This window comes from Falco naumanni, chromosome 12 (genome assembly GCF_017639655.2).
Source record: "Falco naumanni isolate bFalNau1 chromosome 12, bFalNau1.pat, whole genome shotgun sequence".
NCBI classification, from domain to species: domain Eukaryota; kingdom Metazoa; phylum Chordata; class Aves; order Falconiformes; family Falconidae; genus Falco; species Falco naumanni.
In genome coordinates this window covers 12,106,315-12,125,033 of record NC_054065.1, presented here as the reverse complement: position 1 = coordinate 12,125,033, position 18,719 = coordinate 12,106,315, and the positions used below count along the sequence as shown (strand labels likewise).

The following is an 18,719-nucleotide window of genomic DNA, read 5'->3' as shown; positions in this document are numbered from 1 at the left end:
AAGACAGTTGCTTTTAAGAAATGTGGGGTTTAAGTCATGTCAAGCAGGGGGCAAACGTGGTGCGTTACTGGCTACTGCATAGCAAAAGGTAAGGAACCTCAAGGGAAATTATCACAGAGGTGAATGCCTCGCATATAATGATCGAGGTTTAAAAACATTCTTGAAAAAATGTTATCTGAGATTAATTGGTTGAGGTCAAGTACGCCTCACAAATTTACATGGTAGATCTGACTTTCAGTGTTCTCTTTTTTCCTCTAACAAGGGAATCCACACTTTTATTTTCTGTTTGTCTGGTTTTGGTCACTCCCCCCTCCCTACTTCCCCAGATCTGGAGGGTCCTGGGTGTTAGGGAACTGGTTTGGCTGCAATAACATGCTGGGTTGGCTGTAGAAGTTTTAACAGCTAAAAGAGAACTTCAGTGAATCACCACCCAGTCTAAAGCTCACCTCAAAATGTCTTCACATGTAGAAGTCCCTGCTTCTACAGGACAAAAAAGCACATCTATCCAGCACCAAACAGCTAGATGTTAGCCTTTGAAAACAAGCCAGGTGGCTACTAAAGTTCCTGAGGATCCTCTAGCAAATGGTATCACTGCTCATGAGAAACCTGCTCTGGCTGCCTCTCCATCTCCTGTGGAAAAGACACCGAGTTTGCAGTTACAAACAGAAGTTAGTATCTCACAGCACCTACTAGGCACACCAATCTCTTAAAGAAGGGTTGGGAAAGCAATTCAGGCAGTCTCTGTTCCTTTCCCCCCATGGTTTGTGACTAAAGGGTGAACATAGGGAAACTTACAGAAATTGGTCTGCATACCTCCCACCAGAGGGGCAGCCATCTGGGCGCTCTGCTGCAAGGGCATAGCTGAGGCTGAGAAGGGTGGAATTGGCTGGAAGACTGGGAGCAGGACAGATGCGGGAGGCAAACCTGGTGCCAGATGAGACGGCAGGATTGCTTCAAGGGTTAAAGCCTTAACAGACAAGGGGAGAAGCCAGCTTGAGAATGTATCTGCAACAAGGATCAAAATAGCGTTATTCAAACCGAAATGAAAGCAAGAACTGAACTGCCATGTATGTTTTTCTTCAAGTCTCATGGCTTTGGGGCCAGTCCCATGAGCTGCGTGAGAGAGGACGGTTGGTTTTGAGCCGTCGAAGTTGACAGTGCTCAGACCTTCACAGTTCTTTTTCAGCAAATGAAGGGGACAGGACTGTGGCCCTGTGTCACATGGAGAATGTGCCTGGTGCACAGGCTCACAGGGCAAAGCAGGGACCTTCGCAGGACGCTTCAGGGAAGATGTACGTTATGTTGAGGGTGAAGTCATCTGAGCACGGGTGATGACTCAGCCTTCCTTATGCAGCAGTGCCACAGTATCTCCCTGCGACCCAGGGTCCAGGTTCGCCAGGCAGTAAGTTGAATGGTCAGCAATGCCCGATGCGTTGGGCTACAGGGCCGGTGAGTGGCCCTCGTGGTCTTGCAGATCCACCAGGCAGCAAGCCTTAGCCTGCAAGGAAAGCTGGGCTGGAAGCTCACAGTTTATGTACTGGAGTTTGACAAGGTTGAATACTGTGTTCAGCCCCAGTTTGGGATATAGAAGAGCACTTTTACAATAGTGTAGCTCCATTAGCTTAAATAATATTACTCCAAACTTCTTCTGAGCTAAAGGAGGAAAAGCGGTCTCTAATTTCTTGTAAGCTGAGAATCAGCTGGAGACCTGTATCTCCTGTTTTCCTTTTCTGTACCATACAAGTATCTGCAACTCCCCTCCCCCTGTATTTTGCAGCCTAGATTATACCTTTAGCCGTGGCTTTGTACAAGTAACATGACTCTAATTTAGAAGGTATTTCTTTTGAACAAAAGAGAACAGCTTAATTCCATTGTCATCAGAGTAGGGAAAAGAAGTAACTGGCCTTTATTATGTCACTGAAGTATATAGCACATGTGTCTGAATACATACATGAAGTAGATTTGCAGAGTAAGACCGTGTCAATGTTATTTTTTGAATACACAGTATTTTTTGAACAGAACTGTACCTTCCAATCATGACTGTTGTTTGTTTCTTCAGGCAGAAACTGTAACTACGGTTCGCAACCAATATCCTGAGGCCTCAACCGTTCCTGAGTGTTACCACAGTATAAATATCATTAATAATGTTTCATAAAAAGCCAAGCGCTGCTCGCTTTATTCCTGTAAGCAGTTACATTCACTTCCAAGGAACTCAGATACTGTCAGACTAGGTCTGGACAGATGTATGAGGCTTGGAAGAAAGTGGCTTAGCTTTGCTGAACCCATTCACTACTGGTGGCCTGCCTTTGTGACTTGGAGGTCTGTAATGATCAACCTTGGCATGTCTCCGTGTTTCCAGACTCACACTACATTACCTTGGGTAAACAACCTTCTGCCTCACCCTCCATGGATTTGCTAACATGAATGCATCTTTGTAGCACCTTCACCAGCACCTCCTCTGAAAGAAGTCATCACCTCCCAAGGTACCGTTATTGCCACTGCGATCAGGGCTCTGTTGCATTAGGCATTATACCATGTACCAGCAGATAAATCATACCAGCTTTTCTGACCGGAGTCAGACAGTCCTGAAGCAGACTACCTTTTCAGGGATGAAGGCGTTTTATGATAAGACTTAGAGCTTGGTCCATATATGAATTTGTATCTTGGAGCAATATGTGTCCTGTGTGGCACTGGGTGTCTGAAGCAGTCAGGTTAGCATGCAGACAGTCTAGAGCTACAAGTCTGGATGGGAAAAGATGACACACTATTGATAGCCAGGGTAATGGTCCTCACTTCCCCTCAGACTACTACCAAATGAGATCATCTTAAAGGCTTTTTTTTTTTTTTTTTTCTTTTTGCATTGTCACACTGAAAGTTGGATCCATTTGGCAAAAGTCTAATGCTAGTCTATCACTACTGACCACTGCCATATCCAAGAAAATACAGAGCTGGCTTCTTTTCAAGTTGCTGACATAACTGTCATAGTAAAAGAAGCTGTGTGGATTTGCATAGTCTTGAATTCCATTTTCCTGAACTAGCAGAAATTTCTACTAGAATATTTGGCAGTTTCACTGTTATTTTCACGTACATAAAATAACTTATTCTGAAATACAAGATATTTTTCCAAGATATGAAACTCTTCACATTGTGCTGTTGCAATTATTCTTCCCCTCAAGGAAATAAATATATCTTGTCTACAAAACAATTAAAATATCCATTGAACTTTTTAATTACACTATTCCTTGCAATTGCTTTTTTCTTTGTACAATCCCATGTACACTGAAAATAAACAAATTGCAGAGGAAATTAGGTGGAAAGGACCACAAAAACGAGAAAATAATTTAATTATTTCACTTTACCTTAGGAGAAGACATGTTTAAACTAACACATTCTTCACAAAAGCAAAGTAAATATTATAACTAATATTTGAAAACTCTCACAGCATGGCTATGTCATATGCCAAGAATACTAACCTCTACAGAAATAAACTTCAGAGGTGGATCCTGATTTTTCACTGTTGCACTGTGTGCTGCTCAGACTTACGAAAGCTGAAGGAAAAGGTGTCTGTGTAAGATAAAGCCCCTCCTGACTTGAATTAACATTGAAAAACATCTTAAAGTTTTCATAATTATATATAATCCAGGAAGACCAGCCCATCAGCATAAGTGGAAGAGAAGCAGACAGAAGTGGTATGAGATTATGGAAAGAGGAGCCACAGCTCAGGGGAACACCAGCCATGATTACCCCTGAAGCAGCTGCTTAATAACGTTAAAGGTAATGTTTTGATCCCCTTGCCTGCACTTGGTCTCCCCCACCGACAGCTTGGGATGATGCTGGGTGAGAAGCTTGGGTATTTACTGTCTGCCTTAACCTTGCTTTCCATGTCACAAAGAGAGAAACCCAGCCCTGCTTAGACTGTTGTGCTAGAAAGTAGTACCTGAGCTTGACTGTCAGGGTGACCAATTGTTTGAAGACCAGCAGGGCACACAGAGCAGCAGATCCTGGCTCTCTGGATTTAAAAAAGGGCAGACTACTACCTCTAATGATGCGTTTGGAGCAGCTCCCAGCCACACCAATGTTAGAGGTTGGGAGTATGTGTATAGGTCCTCTGTCTGCTGCTCTTTCAAGGTTTGCGGTAGAAGGTGATGAAATGAAAATTACAAGCTTTTTTTTAAAAAAAAAAGTAGGTAGGGAGAAAATGCTGGGCTTTCATTTCCATCACTTTTTCTCCAATAGCAAAAGGTGTCTGCAGAGGTGTTTAATGTCAGTCTGCAGTGTGTCTGTGTTTTGCATCAGGATGCTTGAGTGCTGACCCTAATCTGAGCCAGAGGACCTCTGAGGTCCCCTCTACTCTCAGTTATCATGTGAGTCTGTGATGAGGTGTGGCATCATGCCTAACGAGCAGCCTCAGGTAGAAACAGGCACAGTTCATGCCCAGTTTGGGTGGGACAGAAACCACTTGCGAGAAAGTAAGCCTGCAGGGTAATAATGTACAAGGCTTCCTGGTGCAGGCTGCAGGTGGGAAGGAGCTTGAGAACTGGAAGAGCTAGGACATGCCAGAAGGGATGAAGTAGACCCCAGAAAAAGGCTAAACACCTGGGCTCAAACGCGATACAAGGCACAGACTGAACTGATATTACCACCAAGCAGGTTGTAACGTAAGAGTACAGTAGAGAGACATGCCAGCCCAGCAACAAGCCTCATCTGTATTTAGAAAACAGAAATTCAGTCTGGTCTTATAGCAAAGGACTTAGCCAAGAAGGGCCTGGTAGGGGCTGACACCACCAGGTAATTAAAACATGGTTTGTAAGTAGCCAAATCAAAGTGATGTGACTACTCCCAAAGCAGATGAGCTGTAGCTTTCCCAAATAGCTTGCAAGATCCTGAACAAAACAGGCGTGGGGAGGTCAGAGGAGGCCAGTGACTTGATTTGTCCTTATCATACTAGTTCACATCTGATTCCTAATTAAGGGGATTTTTTTCTGAGGTAGACTAAGTATGCCCAGCAGTAGCTCTGATGCTGTTGCATTACTGCACAAAGGGACAGCAGTGAGAAGCTGAGCTCCAGGATGGTCTTCCTGGGATACAAGAAGGAGAATGGGGGAAGAACCTGCCTAGCAGTTCTCAGCAAGGACTGTGATCCAAAAACAGACCACCACCCTCCACAAAATGGTGGCACAGGGGCATAAACAAGTAGATATGTTTTTTTTTCTCAAAAGGCTTCGATCTCAGTGAGCTGCAATCAATGGAAAGGCTTCCTACTGATTTTGCTGGTATCTAGATTGAAGCTCCTACGTGAGGGTAGAGTATTCTGTACAATAGCTTTAACTTGCCTCAGAGTCTGTCACATCACCAGATCCTCTTTCCATTCCTGTTGGTCTGAGCTGGGCTCAGGACAGCGAGCCTAAACAAAGAATGATCATAAAAATCATAAATTTGTATCCTCCCTTAAGAGCTGTATTTAAAATAAGTCTCTATAACTGTCAGATTGTTTTAAGCTTGCCATCATAATTTACCATGCTTTCCTAAAGCAGTAGCAGATTAATCTAAACAGTGCACAGCTTGTGGTCTGTCCACAGCATGCCCACGACATCGTCCTGCTCTCAGACATTCCCGTGACGGCCAGCCGGTGAGTCACGCAACCGCAGCTCCTCATTGCTGGCAAAGGGAGCCCACCTGAGGGGCAGCCTTTCACTCCTTCCTTCACTCAGGCACTCACTTCTCCCAGTGGGGCTCCGCTCTCCGGCACAGGCAGTGTCTCTGCAGAGGCGTGCTGATGGTCTCTTCAGAAACCTTTTGCACACAAAAGCAGATGCTCCCACTACACATCTGCAGGGTGATTTATTAGAATACACAGATTTGCAGGGCAATATAATATCACATGCAGCAGATAGGAACAACATGCACAGAGTCTTTTAGCTATGTGCATCTGTATTCGTATCTGGAAATAATCTGAAGATGCGCCTCAGTGCTAACCAGTCTGTCTGTGAGTTAGATTCTTGTTTGAATCACATGTAGCTGGGGTGTAAAGCATAGAGCCATTATTCGTCCAGACTAGAGTCATCCAGGAAGGCAAGCATTTGTAGCAATAAGTTTCAGCTCATGTAGCCTTTTCTTCTTTTTCTCATTTTACTTGTGTTGACTTCTAGTCAGCAGCACACAGAAAATACAGAAAATTCTCTAGATTCAGGATCTATGTGTAGATGAAATTGCTAGCTTTGTTCATAGTAAATTTTAAAATTTTCAGAAATAAAAAATGCAGATTTCTATCCTTTTCTTTCAAAACAAGCATAGCATTTTCAAGGACCTATGACCTATCAGAGTATGTACAATCTTGAACTGAAAGATGTAATCAGAAGACAAAAAGAATTATCTACCTCTGTACCGAAGCTTCTCGTCTATTCCTATTCAAAGCACATCAATGGCCACCTCTGAGCTAAGATCAAGTAATTCCTATCTCCTTCTAAGCTGAATTCATCTGTGTTGCCCCTTAATTTTCTGTGGGGCTGTAGCCAGAGCTGACAAGGACTGGGATTCTTCTTCAGGATGGTTAAGTTTGATGATTTCCATCCAGGTCCCTTTTGCAGGAGTTTTTTAAGCAGAGTTGATTTAAATGCAACTGCAATTATGAAAAGCAGGAATTATGACCGCCAACTACTCAAATTGAGAGAAATCCTCTCCAGTTGAGAGAACCTGAACAAAGACCATATGTAAGTCCTTAGCACTGACTGGCAAACACACCAGTGGGTTTTTTGAATGTTTGCCAGTTTTGCTTAAGATACACTACATAATGTCCTCAGGGTCTGTGGGAATTTTTTGTGATTCTTTACAGTTCAGTTCATCAAATACTTACATTTTCAACCTCAGTGTTTCATTATTTAAAGCAGCTTTTGGAAGCCACAATCATACAGTTCTTCAGTTTTCTCTTGTAATCTATGTTATCATGTAACTTTTGAAGATTAGAATAGATTTCTACTAAATGATTTGGCTCTGCTCAAAGACAGAACTGATAAATTGAACTTTAACTCCTACTACCTGCTATTATGTTTTATTAGTTTTAAAATGAGGTGGGTTTTTTTCCTTCTGAAAGATTTTTTTTTATTGCAGAGAGGATCTAGGTGATTTGACAACACAATTAGGTAGAACAAAGGTTTTTTACAAACCTATAAAAATAGTTACTGTGAACAAAAGATTCACAACAGCAATTTAAATATTTCCTCATAAGTTGATGTAAGCTTTTTAAAAATTAAAAAAACCCAACAATCCACATTCATAACTAATGTATTAAAAGTGTTTGTTTGGAATCTGCATCCAAATCTCATCTCATCTTTCTTACTCTCTGTGATCTTTGAGTTTTCAGGCAGATAGTGCCTGAGGATTAAGTTCTGCCCTGGTCTGGAGAAACTAGGGAGTTTTGCTTAACTTATGCATGTTTTAGACTGCCATTAAGAGCTCTGATCAGCACGTTAGGGAAGCAGGTTTTTTCCCCTTTCTTTTAAAACATGTTCGTACAGATGAGCTGAGGCTGAATTTGCTTTTAAACTAAACCTCTTTAGTAAGTAATTTTCTTGAGTGTAACTTTTTACAAATGTTTCTACAGCAAATTTTTTTTTACACGCCTATTGTGTTGTCACCAGGCAGATGGCTTATTATTCACATTAGGAACAAATCTTAGTTTTGACTCAATTCTGTAATGGAGCTTTTTGTGAATGAGAATATGGGTATCATGTTGTTGAAAGAGCTACTAGGGATCCTCAATTCCTCAAAGCAGGGAGCATTTTTCTTTATTTTTGGTGTCTGCTGTAAAGAAATGTATGATGGTTTGTCTTGTGTATTGAAAAAGAGTCAATGTGATCACCTAGTTAAGTACCACATATGTGTTGAATACTGCATTAGCTAGTTTTCACAGTTAAAAGAAACATGCTTTAAGGCATCTTTTTCCTCTCTTGCTGTGCAATAATATTCAGTATGTTAGTCTTTATCCTGTATCATGAAAGCTTATCTTCTCAGCGAAGGAGGCTTCAAGTTCTCTCCTGCTGGTAAAGTAGTTTAGCTCTATGCCAAACTGGAAAATTTCACCCTTCCCCAGGGGTAAATAAAATCCCTATAAGCAAGAGTTCAAGTCAAGCAAGTTCCTCACTAGTTACTCTTTCCATGAGTCACATGCTTCTCTTGTGCAGAATCTGTCCAGCTCCTTGTCTCAGTGATGTAAGATCAGCGTAACCCAAGTTATCCTTTATAGCCAAAAAGAATAACCTCTAATACTAACAAGAATAAAAGCCCTCTGCAGTTACAAACAAAACTTTTTGCCTCCTTTCCTTTTCCAGTTTTTTTCACATTCCCATTCCTCTTGCTGTTTTCCTAGGTCTGGATCTCTAATCAAAACAACATGCTTACCTTTTAGGTTTCTCATACTGATTACTTCTAAAGCAGCCACCAGTCTTCCTAATGTTTTTCAGTCAGGGAGATGCTCTTCTTTTCTTATACTATCAATCACATCAATAGGATGTGATTGCATTAGGAAATTATGTTGTTTGCATGTGATTATTCTTCATGGGACTCCAGTGCATAAGGCTTAGACTCAAATGAGCAGCAGTGTGGCAGTGGACACCAAGCCTGGGTTCAAGGGCTAGCGCCGCCTGATACAGTCCACTTGTAATTTGAAGTAAGATTCTTATCTTGGGAAAAGCTAATGCTCTTTGAGCATACTGCCTGATCCTGTAATCAATTAATCTTGCACAGTGTCTTAACTATTCTATACAACCATTGTTCCCATAGGGTGATTCAAGTAAAAACAATAAATTAGAAAATGTTTTTACTTTGGTGACTTAAAAAAAACAGAAATAGTGTCTCAGAGGATAACCTGTTTTGGCCAAACAGGGAAATACAGCACAGTGATTAGCATCTTCCAGGGCTAGGTGTTATGTGTGGTACATGGGAAACCTTTCTTCAACAATAAGAAAATAACACATTCAAAAGAACAACGAATGCTTAAACTGAGAATGTGGGTGACAAGCCCTGAGTTAGTTTTTGTCACTGATGGTGCTGATTCCACATATTACCAGCCCATCTGAAATACTGTGCACAGCAAGCAGAGTGGTCCCCAGGGCAAACTTTGATTTTTATTGGGTATTATCGTGATACGTGCACAAAGGTCTGTGTATTGTCCAAGAGGATCTTGTCACAGACAATAATCCCACTGAAGCGCTTGGAATGTTTTCACAGTTTCATTTTCCAGGATATCTCCAGAAGCATAGCTGGTGATGTCTAGGCATTGTGGAAGATCAATTACATTCTCCTGACCTTCAGTAGCAGGTTAAGCCACTAGGTAGCCTGTTGAATCTAAAAGGAGCTACGCTAAAATTGTGGCTGCCTAAATGTGTAATTTAAAGATGCTTAGTCACAGGTTTATGAGTATACTGGAGTAACACAAACTATAGCACAAAACACTTTCAAGTGCAGGCAATGAATTATTCTTTGTTTATCTGTATTTGTTTTACTAGGTCTCTTTGTTCTACTTACAGGTTTTATGGTATACAAGAATAAACATCATTAGGATTTATATATAACAAATGCCAATATACTTAGAGGAAAAAGCCAAGCTCCATAACAGGTTTTGCTTTGTTTTAAAAGTACAATGTTGTGGAAAATGAGCACATGTTTTAGGTTCCCTTTTATCACTTCAGAGTGTTGTCTGGCTTTTCCAAATCATGTACATAAATATGACTATATAACCTGGAGATAGGAAAGCACTTGTTTAAACATGCGCATGCCTACAGTACCGTAATTTACAGAGACTCAGAGCTGGCACCACGTTCTGACATAGAAATTTAGGGTTGCACCACATATACTGAACAATTGCTCTAATGTTTGAAATACAATGGCTACACTGTTTTGTTTCCAAGTTCTTTAGGAAAAATCAGTATAGATTTTTGGTACAATATTACCTCTCCAGGTACTGTAGAAAAGTATTCAGTATATTATTTCTGAATATAGCTGTTACTTATAATACTGTAAAAAAAAGTAATCTTCACATTAAAGCTTAGGCACAGCTTACTCACTGGCACTTTGGGCCAAAACTCTGAAATTCAGTGGAAACTGTGGTAGCCTGTGGATTCAGAAGCTGCAGGTGAAACACTAAAGCAGAAACAAACAAACAAACAGGCTTTCTAAAAATAATTCCAAGTTGCGTATACCGGTTTCATTGTTATAAGCCACCAATTCAACCAAGCACTTTGTTTTATGAGGTGTTACAGAGTCAGAGGAAAAGAGGTTAGGGGACTGTATCAAAAAATAACAGTGCAAAGTAGGGGAGAACCTCTCCCCCCTTCCCCGCCCCCCCCCCCCCCCCCCCCCCCCCCCCCCCCCATTTGTCCTTGTTAGAAAACAACTCCCTGTGCTGGGTGCAGCTGCAATATGTGCTAAATAACCACACGCCTCCTGGTGCTCCTCACCCCAGAGAAGTTCACTCAGAAAACCCCAAAGGTTTTCCCAGATTAGTCTCAGAGGTTTTCCCTCCATAACACTACAGGGATCACAGTCCAGCCACCTTTGCATACAGCCACTCCTCAGTGAGCAGTTGTAAGACAGAAAGATTTTAGTGACATGTTCATTCTAAGCTTATTTGTGGACAGGAAGTCATCCCTCTGCTTTCCTGGTGTCCAAAACTGACCTTGCCATCTCAACCCAAGGAAAGCACCTGTTTGGGGCAATTGGACTGAGCACAGAGCTGCCAGTAGTATAATAGGCCTTACTAGCCCATCAGGAAATCTCTCTGCAAGGCTCTAAGAGAAGCTGCATTTGACTTAGCCAGACAGAAGCCTTTGACAGAGTTACAGGAATGCTACAGCAGTTATTTTTTCCCTTGCACTTCAGTAGTTTTCAGCAAAACCTTCAGCTATCTGGGTTTAAACTGACACTGCTGTGGCCCACTGTCTGCCTCAGGTTCATTTTTAATGCTGTCTAGTTCTGTTAAGCAGCTAATAATACTCACACCTATGCAACACTTTTCATTTATAGACTTCAGCACACTGGCACAGCTGCACCCCCATTTTACACAGGGGAAAAGTCAAGGAAAGTGAGGCTGAAACTGGACTTTCCAATGCATGCTGCAGTTTGGGTGGCAAGAGGCTAACGGATATTACTTGGTTTTTTCCTCTGGTGTGCTGGAAAAGGGTTTAATGAGCCACAGCGGACTTGAGATGTGCAGTCATTTATGGGCCTGAAGGCCCCACAGGGTTCCCACAGCTCGTTGTGCTTTGGGCACAGGGGCTCAGCACCCTCCTGCCACAGCCCTGGGGCATAGCACATCCACTACACCCAAACACAGCCGGCTCCCACATGACCAGAAGCAGAAATAAAGAGGAGGGAGACACACTGCCTTGGAAAGGCCAGTGCGTGGGGTCAGAGGGAAGGCAAAGGGGAGAGGGAGACTGTGTAAGGAGGAGAGGACACACTGCAGAAACTTCCAGGACAGTGAGGGAAAACGCATTCAGGGAAGGAGGAGAGCAGGGGACACTCTCCACCTTGTACACTCAACTTTTGATCCAGAAAAAACCCTAAGCATCCATTAAGCACCCTTTGAATGTGGGGAGCTGGAATACAAAGGTGCCTGAACTTTGCAGTCTTAACGTTTTTCCACATAGACGTTTGTCCATGTTCCTGCCCTATACAGGAAACATTCAGAGATTTATAGTCTAGTTCCGATTACCACGCCCAGGTAGGTGAAAGCTTAGTAGAACAGGAAGCCAAGCCCTTCTCATTACATGACAACAAAATGGACAGTGAGGCAAGACCCCAGGGTCAGATGGGCCAACAGTGCAGTCCTCTGTTAGGAGCAACCCTGTCACCCATGGTGCAGAGATAGATCAAGCTTCATTTTCATAGCTGCTAGAGTTTTGCCTCACCACTTCTTTGTAAGGCTGCCACCCTTTTTTAATCTCCAGCCTGTTTATCCATCACCACTTTATACTGACTTCCTGCTTTTGCTGTGAGAAGTTTCTTCCTATCTTAGCAAACTTCGGGGCTTTTTCTCAGTGGACAACAGGTATGCTGAGTTAACTACAAGTCTATTAGCACATCACCTATGAATTAATAACAACTGTTATGTTAATACAGGACTCTGTATTAGAAGATCCCAGTTCTGGATATGAGAGAAAGACTGCATATCCAGTGTACTTCCTAACACCTGGAATTGTTAATATAAAACATTAATTTCCTTTACAGGGGTGTAGACAGTGCGCTTGCCTTAAACCACTAACAAAGGTGTGATGTTTAAGAATTATTGAGCAGACTAACAGATTTATCAGTTAAATAACTAAGCTTTAGCCTTAACAAAACACTTAAGTAACACAGCCTTAACAAAACATTTTAAAAGCATGGAATTAAGGCTTAAACAATTAGAGACATTAGAGACAACACACTTAAATAACTCTTTAGAAAACACCAAATATTAGAGAGTTTAGTCTGACAGGGCACTTTATCAGCTTAAAAAAACACATTAAATACTGGCATACAGTTACTTGACAATTAATCTTATCACAGCTCTTGCTGAACAAGAAATATACACTGGACCCCTTTTTTGAGTACAAAATACTTTTTATGTGGTTTAAGTTTTAAGGGATTTATATGTTTACCAGTTAAAAAAAATCAGCGATGAACAGAATATATTCTAAGAATAGGCTCTCAATTTTTTATAGCACATGCATCCAAATACTCAGAAAAAACATAACCTGACTCTTTCAAAAACAGTTTAAAGGAAGTCACAAGCAGCTGCTAGGTTCTGACTTCCTTTCAAAATTAGATTATTAATTTATGTGCAACTAGAAGGTAAATTTGGCTATCCCAGTTTAAATGTCAGTCTTCACAGAATATTGTTCCCTATTTTGTAATGATTCCATCTTTACAAAGAAATTCTGAGTTGCTGTAAAGTTGTGCCATCAAACAGCTGGCACAGCCAATCAAAAATAGGACTTTCTTTTTAAAGTTAATATTGCCATTCATGGCCCTGGGTTGTGTGGGGCTCTAAACCAGCTGTTCAGGATAGCAAGGGAGCAGACAAAAGCATGTCTTGCCCTTTCAGACCTTTCCGTACTGCTTCTGCTTGGCTTTTGCCTTGGGAAATTATGGGAGAGCACAGGCTGCTGACTGGAGGGTACCCCTGGGAGCCGGTGGGCAGAGATAATCTGGCTCCCTGAAGCTCCTGCCCCCTCGCCCACACGGGCACAGACTGAGACAGAAACACAGTGTGGGGCGAGGAAGCCGGGGGCTGCAGCCCAGCCTCACTGCCGCTCTGCTGGCTGCACGAGGGGACACCGCACGCTGAAGCAAGCATCTCCAAGGGCTCCACTCCTTGCTCTGGCTGCTGCCCCAGCCCTGCTCCCTCCTGAAGACTGAACAAGCCTAACCCATTAGAAGTAGAAGGCAAATTTCTGCCTAGCAGCTGGGAAGGGGAAAACCAAAACCAGGCACCCCCACCACACTGAATCTTTGGTCACATGTGAGTGAGTGAACACAAACAAGTGTCCTGCGATACCTCTGTTTGCATGGGAAAGCATGCAGAAGGCAGGGCTGGAACATGCACACGGGAGGTACGCACGAACCCCTAAAAATAAGAGGCTATAAATGTACTGCGGAGTCAAAAGTAAGTGAAATGTTTTCAGAAAATCCTAAAGGGAAGAGTGGAAGAAAAGCAGACCAGCCCTCTGGGAACTCTGCTTTCCTAAGTCATAAAACCCTCTGTTTTCCCTGTCTGGAAAAGTTGTCCACAATGCTCAGAACAATATGTTTTTAGTCTTTTACACCAAATAACCAGGAAAAAAAAATCAGTATCAACTGCTGTGAGTGGGCAAAAGTACCATCTTGTAGTTGAGAGAGATAATGTTTTCAAAAGCTGGAGTTTGAGACATGAAATTGAAATTGTTCACCAAAATTAAGAATTAAACTTAGTATTTTAGAAACATGTTTATGTCCTTAACTAAAACATGTTTTCCAAATCTTTTTAGTTTTTTATGCCATATGTAAAAATATTTCATGTTCTTCCCTTATGAAATTCACAGAAATTTAGAATCTCAAAAACTTTTGGAAAATAGACATGCCAAATGTGTTGTTAATAAACCAAAAAATACATTTTATTGAATGAAATGGCTTGAAAACAAGCCAAACTTCCAAAATGGAAAGGAAGATACATTTTTTCTTCTTTTTCTGAAGGCATCCGACTGTGCAGGAATGCTTTGTTGAAAATTTAAAGATGGACAAATAATCAAAAACTTGGTGGAGCATGGAGCAGCAGACTGTATTAATTAAACCACAATTATCTTTGTGGCACTATTTGGTTTTGCATGGTCGCACAGTATATTCATGCATATTGTAACTAATCGTGCTATCACTAATAGACAAAACTCCAGACATCAGGAATTTCGTTTGGATAAGTCAAGCACAATGACTTATTTCAGATGCCGCTATCTGTTTCTTAAAAAGAAGCATTGTTTCTTTTTCCTGTATATTCTATAGCTGTACTGACTGAGGCTCAGATTGTGTGGGCGTGCTCAAGGGAAACCTTCAGACAACACCCAGATATTGCTGAAATTTATAAAGCTGTTAACAAGGCTTTGCCTGGGTGTGTTGCTGTATCTGCAGCTGAACTGGGTCAGAGACTGAAGCTCCTGGGCACCCTCCCAGCTGCTCACCATTGCTTTTTCTTCTTTCCCCTGCCAGAGGTTACCCTCCTCCACGATGCGCCTCTGTCACTGTGTGCTTAGGTTGACACTGTGGAATTATCATAGAATCACAGAATGTCATGGTCGTGATTGCTTTATCATTGATACCCCTCAGTAAGTACTCATTTTACAGATAACACCCCACCTGTATCTCTCTTAGGTCAGGGATAGTTATTGACTTTTTAGTTTTTCATGGGTGGCAATGGAAGTGGTGTGAGCTCGGTCAGTGGGCTTGCTGACGCCTGCACCCACCAGTGTGGCTAAGGCTGCTGTAGGACTCCAGAGTTTATGGCAGCAGGAAGTCATCTGGTGAGCCCCTGTGGGTATGTGAACCCCTCTTGAGCAGCCCTCCTGAGAAATGGGAACCTCTGCTCCAGTTCGCTGGGCTAGTCTGTATTTTCAGACTCTGCTGTGCCATAAATGCAGAATTCTTCAGATGCCAATCAAAGGCAACCTTTTAGTTTCAGTTTGCGCACCACAGGATAGGTGTTAAGGAACAGATACAGATAAGGTTTCACTGCATTAACACGTGGTAGGGTTCCCCAGAAATCTAACAAACTGTAAGCGGAGCGAGGTAATAAGAGGCCACGGAGTTTTGGCAGCTTGCCGTCCCAAGCCAGTGTTTGCTGCGTGTATGTCATGGGCAGATCCTGTGCAAAGGTCACAGCAAGCTAAACATTACAAATCCTAAAAGGTCCTTGCACAATTAACGTTTAAAAATATATATATATTATATAAACTGCTGTGTTTTAAAGAGGCTGGGAACAGCAGAAGGTAGCCTGCAGCCAGGAATGTGCTAATTAAAGTATACAATAGAAATATTAACAGAGTGACCTTAAGGGTGGGAAGGAGGCAGGAGCAAGGGGGAAGATCTGACATAATCCCCTTAGTACCATGTTATATTCCAGTGCCCTGAAAAACGGGACAGACAGACAGGAAGAGAGCAGTACTGTCATCCTGGCCTGGAAAAGCTGTCTCCACTGAGGCAGCAGCTCAGCCTGGGCCTAAAAGCCACACCTAACCTCTCTGAGCGCCCACCAGTGCACACCACGGCTGGGGTACACAGTGGCCTGCAGCTTCATGAACCCACAAAGACCCTAGAGAGGACGCTTGCCAAATGCACTTTCAACAGTGGTTTTTTTGGGTTGTTTTTTTTTTTACTTTTTCCTACCTTTGTATTACGGATCGATGGTTTGAAGTAAGCCTCTTCTTTTAGCCTCAGTTTAAGGAAAAAATCTGACTGTAAGTAACCTCATGCAATAAAGCACTCTGTTCCTCTGAGCATGGCAGCATTGAAAGCTTTTCCTGTAACCATCGTCCCTATCTATATATTTCAGGATATGGTAATGATAATATAGTCAGCCTTCTCTTAGTCACACAAGCTGTTTGGGAGATGGTATCTCTGGGTCTGAGGTGGGGGAGCATCTGCCAGCAGACTGCATTAGCCAGGAAAATCCTCTGGCACACAAGGTGAGCCAGGAGCCTGCCAAGTACAAAGCACTATGAGGGAGTTTGTAATGAAGCAATGAAGCCCGCACATGCTGCTTTGCCTCTGTTTTCTTGTTGCTACGGAGGTGCATCATAGAATCATTTAGGTCGGAAAAGACCCTTAAGATCATCAAGTCCAACTGTTAACCCAGCACTGCCAAGCCCACCACTAAGTCATGTCCCTAAGCGCCACGTCTACACATCTTTTAAATACCACCAGGGATGCTGATTCAACCACTTCCCCAGGCAGCCTGTTCCAATGCTTGACATCCTTACACTATGGCCCAGCTCCTGGCTTGTTTTGTTTAGATCTACCACTCACCACCTTTTTCTGTCCTTAGCTGATCTTGCAGGTAAACTGAGCTCTTCCTATTGAACAATCCTGTTTGTCTCTATCCCTTCTTTGTCAGCACCACCCTTGTGTGTGGCTGTGAAACTCCTCACTTAGTTCTTTCTGTCCCTCGATTATGACCTGATCTGGTCTTTATCAGCCTCTGATGTTCAGGCTGCTGGGCATACAGCATGCAAGAGCTTAGGACTGGATTTCCCTAGCAGGAGTCTGGGGAGCTGCCAGCAGTAGCAATGGGGAAGAAGGATGGAGAACCTTAGCCAGATTCTGTCACATGAAAATACTATCTTAGAGTAATTAGGGATCTTATAGCAGCTGGGATATACATGTCCTTTACACCTGGCCCACAACTCGCTTGCATACTGTATTTTTCTTAGCTTTTTTTTCCCTGATCTTTTGAATAGCATTTTGGAGAAGCTCTCAGCATCAGCAGCAGGATGAATAGGGTAGTCCTGTTCAACTTTAATTTGTAGTTTGCACCAAGGATAGTATTCAAATATCAGCTCTTACTATTATAATTATATAAACTTTCTTGCATGCAAGCACCCAGTCAAAGGAATGCATACCCATACCAAAAGTTCTTTCAATACCTTTGCTGGCATCTGTTGTAAGTTGCCCGAACAAAGAAAGAGAATGGGTCTTTTCAGCCATTTAGCAATTCATACCTAAGGTCTTTGTTTCTGGGGCACAGGAATGAAGCTGTTCCCCAGGGAAAAAAATATGGTTAAAAAGACCTCAGTGTAATCTTGTTTCCCTTCATGATTAACTGCAGCTAGGAAAAAAAAAAGGGATCTCTTTCATGAGCTTTAGGTCGCTGGAAACATACTGGAGTCATGCTGCTTTGTGAGCTGAACAGGAGCTCCCAATGTGACACACTGCTAAAAGAGACAATGCTGCTCTTGGATACACAAGCATATACCCAAGGCTATATCAAGCAGGATGGCATCACACACAGTCCTGAGCAATTACTGCTAGAATATTGTCCAGGGTTAGTGCCTGCTGCTCAAAAGGGATGCTGATAAATTATAGAAATTCAGAGAAAAGTCACAACAGTGATTAACAAAAATTGACATGACTGATCTTCCTTGTCCTACAAGCCCTGTACCAAAATCTTTGATCAAAAACCAGGAAAGGGAATGACAGGAACAATCAGTAGCAGACAACATTGGTCCTCCAGGAGTCCCACTGCTCACAGCATGAAAGATAAGACAAGGCCATGATACAAGATGAGCTGGTGACTCACCTTCTTCCATAACCATGCTACGGTCCTGGCATGTGATTGCACCTTAACTGTTTACTTTTCATGTAGATCAAGAGCTGCTGGTTAGCCACCTGGAAAATAAACATCATATATGAGAAAGACCGTGAATTCCAACTACTTAGCTCATCTAAAAGAAGGTTAAGGGCTGACATGTTCAGAGACTGATACATGGGTAACAAGACTTTGATGATAATTGTCCAATTCAGCAAAAGAAGAAAAGGTTGCTTATGAATACTATTCTCATTTCTTAAGGTGAACAAACATTTTGAATGTAATCCAGAATTTGGAATTTTGAAAAACAAAGCTCAAGGCAGCCATAAACTCCCCTTCTTTCCTCTTAAAGCCATTCTCCTCTGCACAACCCTGTGCACAAGTATTGCTTATTCACATGGTGAATGGCTGTAGTTGTATAATTAAAAGAAAACTCATTAAAAATTTTTTGTTTTCTACATTGAAAAGAACAAAAAAAAAATCTTCATACCCATTTCTAACTTTCTACTTTGGAAATATCTTGTAATGACATAGACTTCATAAACTTGAATATACTCTAAACTAAGCAGTCCAGCTACTCTGGCAGCTCACCTCCTTTCTGATTGTGGTGTGTAGCTGCCAACAGTGTACACTTAACAGTAAATTGTGCACGGACTTTAGACTTACTGCAGAAAAAACCCATTCAGAATCCCCTGGCCAGGATGACCCCTGCTAGCAGAATTTTAAAACTTTACAGTGTATTATGGCACAGAGCCATTTTTTGCAGTCCACAGGTATGCAGAAAAGCTAAAAAGCAGGGGATTCTGGGAAAACTCTCAATTACAAATCCTTAGATAATATTAAATCTATTTTTATGAAACATCACAATCCACAATCCCTCTTTCTCAGCTTCCTTAGGAATAGGCTAGTAAGA

At 42.1% G+C, this 18,719-nt stretch overlaps 1 long non-coding RNA gene across 1 annotated transcript; it reads right to left on the bottom strand.

Moving 5' to 3' along the window:
* Nucleotides 1-452: 452 nt before the first annotated feature.
* Nucleotides 453-18,385, bottom strand: LOC121096200. The gene is made up of 4 exons (XR_005830395.1): nucleotides 18,297-18,385; nucleotides 17,798-17,886; nucleotides 814-967; nucleotides 453-630 (listed from the first exon to the last, which is right to left on the bottom strand). It is a non-coding gene; the product is annotated as an uncharacterized LOC121096200 (long non-coding RNA).
* Nucleotides 18,386-18,719: the final 334 nt, after the last annotated feature.